The sequence below is a fragment of the Dipodomys merriami genome, unplaced genomic scaffold, assembly GCF_024711535.1.
Source record: "Dipodomys merriami isolate MVZ:Mamm:240054 unplaced genomic scaffold, mDipMer1.0.p SCAF_1238, whole genome shotgun sequence".
In the NCBI taxonomy this organism is placed as follows: Eukaryota; Metazoa; Chordata; class Mammalia; order Rodentia; family Heteromyidae; genus Dipodomys; species Dipodomys merriami.
Genome location: NW_027202536.1, coordinates 1 through 3,694, shown reverse-complemented (window position 1 = coordinate 3,694; position 3,694 = coordinate 1). Strand labels below are relative to the sequence as shown.

General features: G+C 35.1%; 1 non-coding gene across 1 annotated transcript; it reads left to right on the top strand.

Moving 5' to 3' along the window:
* The first annotated feature begins 2,959 nt into the window (after positions 1 to 2,959).
* Positions 2,960 to 3,066, top strand: LOC138823836 (U6 spliceosomal RNA). The gene has a single exon (XR_011370918.1). It is a non-coding gene; the product is annotated as a U6 spliceosomal RNA (small nuclear RNA).
* The last annotated feature ends 628 nt before the right edge of the window (positions 3,067 to 3,694 follow it).

Sequence of the window (3,694 nt, the reverse complement as noted above, 5' to 3'; positions counted from 1 at the left end):
CTGGGCCTAGGTGGATTGCCCTACCTGCACATCAAAGGAGTTCACACATACCTGGAATTATGCCTGGAGTCCGTATGGACTTGGGATAATAGGGTGGGGGTCAACCATTCAGGCCAATTGGAAAAAGTTAGCGTTCCGAGCTTTTCTGCATATAAACACTCCATCAACATTTTCTTATTAGAGGATTATTCAAGATTAGCTATATGTTGATTGATAATAACTGAGCTTGACAGAAAGGTGAGGGAAAACTGTCTAGTCTCCAATGAGGTTCTGACTTGTATTTCACAAAGTGTTATGAAAGCACTCAATGAGAAATCTTGTAGCTGCATTTCTTAAAAGTGCTTGCCTAGGGGCTGGGAATGTGGCTTAGTGGTAGAGCGATTGCCTTGCATGTATGAGGCCCTGGGTTCGATGCCTCAACACCACATAAGCAGGAAAAAAAAACCAGAAGTGGCTCTGTGGCTCAAGTGGTAGAGTGCTAACCTTGAGCTGAAGAGCTGAGGGACAGCTCCCAGGCCCAAAGTTCAGGCCCACGACCGGACCCCCCAAAAAAATTTAAAAACAAAAGTGCTTGCCTGGTTACACTTTCTGATAATGTGTCAATTCAAGTACTTCTTGGAGTTCCAAACCATTCAATTTTGCTGTATTAGAAACTTGTTACGTTTTGCGGACAGCTCTTGGTGATGAAATTTGTGCTTTTTAAAATTGCTTTCCCAATTCCATCCACAAAATGCAGACAAAAATTATCTGAAAAAAATCATATCTGTTGATATTGCATATACATTTACTTTCCATTACAAACCTAGAATGCGGTAAAATTTCTCATAGCAATTACACTGCACTAGATTGTGGGCAGTTTCTAATGTAAATAATATATTTATTTTTGTAGAGAATTTGAGTATCCAAAATTTTAATATGCCTGTCATCCTAAAAACAATACCTTGCTGATATTGAATGACAAATATAACTTCCCATAAGTACAGAAATTTTCCTTGTATCTTTCTAATATATACTTTTATTGTAAAGGTACTGTACAGAGGGGTTACAGTTACACAAGTAAGGAAATGAGAACATTTCTTATTGAGCATTGTTAACCCCTCCTGTTTTTCCTCTACCATCCCTTCCCTTTACACCACCACAACTCCTCCCTCCATCCCCCTCTGATAGAGTGTCTTGTACATCCTATTGTTACAATGGATCAACCTGTATCCTTTCCTTATATCTTAAATGAAGAAATGCTGGCTTGTTTCATGCTGATTCTACTTGTGTTGACACACCTAAAGTCACTCTCCAAGTCCAAAAGCACATAAATGAAGTGCAAATCATCTTTTGTCAGTGGTATAATTGTGTTCTACACATTTATTGACAGGATACAAACCTTAATACATATATACATTTGAAGGCATTTGATGTGTGAAAACCCGTCAATATAAAATATAAAGTGATTTTGAAAAAAATAAAAGTGACTCAGAAGAAATTATAAATGCAAAAACAGTCTTTACAGAAACAAATTCTTAGAGATATTTCATGACTTTGAAAAGGATAAAGTGGCTGAAATTAATATAAATTTAGAAGTATGACAATTCACAAAAATATAAAAAGATATTCATGTATATCATTATATAAGCCAAAGCAGAAAGCAAATGTTGTTTAGATGACTTTTTAAAATACACTTTCTCAGGAACTGGGAAGGGGTTTCAGTGGTAGAGTGCGTGCCTAGAATGAATGAGGCCCTGGGTTTGATTCCTCAGTACCACATCAGTACAAAAAGACAAAGGTGGTCCTGTGGCTCAAGTGGTAGCACTAGACTTGAGCTAAAGAGCTAAGGGAAAGCACCCAGGCCCAAGATTTCAAGCCCCACGACCAACAAAAACAAAATCAAAACACAAAAAATCACTGTCTCTCACTTTTGTGTCCTCAAATCTGTAAGACGGCTGCTTCAGCCTAGGGCTAAGATTTTAGCTGTGGACACTTAACACTCCTGATTCAGACTCTACTTGAGAAAAATTTTAATGAATATTTTGTTCTTAATTTTGTTCTTTGTAAATTCATATGCACCTATAATACATGGTGTGGCCATCCCAGTAACATTCTCAAAGTACCTCCTAATGACGACTTACAAAAAGTTGTATTATATTACAACAAGGAAAACAATGCTACAATAAACAAAACCAATCATTAAATATTAATGATTAATAAAATGAAAAATGAAACAATTACCAGTGTTTCCAGTATTTGAAGTATACTACATATTAGGTTTTACTATTTTTTCATAATCCTGTACATTTAAAACTGCCTAAGATTATGATGTTCAATAAGAGTTTTATAGGCTATGAGTAGTCTTTAAAGTTTCCCACTAAGATTATTATTTATGGCTCATCTCATCTGTATATGGCTTATATCACCATTTGTTCCTCGCTAACCTATAAAGTAAGGAAGCCCTAAAGTTTTAACAGAAACTGTGGAATTAACAAAGTCTTAACTCTTCACTCTGCTTCTTTACACAAAGAATTTGCAAATTCTCATTAGTAAAATTTCTATAAACTCTGAAATGTACACACTTAGTAGTATATGCTGCTACAATAAATCTTAAATACTTTATGGAAAAGTTTTATGACCTGTCATACAGTCTTAATTTTGGCATATATATAAGCAAATTCCCAAAATTAAAAATATTTAAAACATTAAAACTTTTAACAAACCTTAACACTTGCTTCAATGTTCATTATGAGAGGTGCCTTGTATAGAATAATTGAATTCCTCCTCTTGCACATCTCTTGAACAACAAATATCTTGATTATATTGTTTTTGACATGCCAATCTTGACTTTATTCATAAATGTGTGCTTATATAAGAAACACATGGTTTTAAAATTTCACAACAATTCTTTAGAACTTACTTTTTGTTGAATTGTTTAGTTTAAGAAAATCAATTACACTTTATATATAAAAAATGTTCTGTGCTCAATTCGGCAGCACATACACTAAAATTGAAATGATACAGAGAAGAGTACCATGGCCCCTGTGCAAAGATGACAAGCAAATTCATGAAGTGTTCCATATTTTTACAACAGACGCTGGAGTGGATGTGGCCAGAAAGGAACCCTACCGCATTTGAACCCTACTGCATTCTTGGGTGGGAGTGTAAACTTGTTCAGCTACTTCGGAAAGGAGTATGAAGGTTCCTCAAAAGATTCCACATAGCGCTCCCCTATGACCCAACAAATACTACTTCTGGGCATTTACCCAAATGATCACAAACAAGACCATACTAAAACTACTAGCACTACTATATTTATTGCAGCATTATTTACCATAGCTAAAATATGGAACCAAAATTGATGCCTCTCAGTACATGAATGGATCAAGAAAATGTTATAGATAGATAAATAGATAGATAGATTGATTGATTTCCTGTGTGTGTGTGTGTGTGTGTGTGTGTGTGTGTGTGTGTGTGTGTGTGTGTGTGTGTGAGAATAGGAATTCTATACCTCCATCTGAAAGAATGACATTGCCCAATTTGTTAGGAAATGGAAAGGCTTGGAAAAAATTATATTAGTGAAGTAAGCCAACTCCAAAGAAACATAGGTCCCATGGTTTCCCTTATTTGCAATAAATAATATATGTCTGAGATAAGCAGAAAAGGTCAAAAGCTATGTGCATATGACCAGATAAGATGATGTTAAATGAAATGA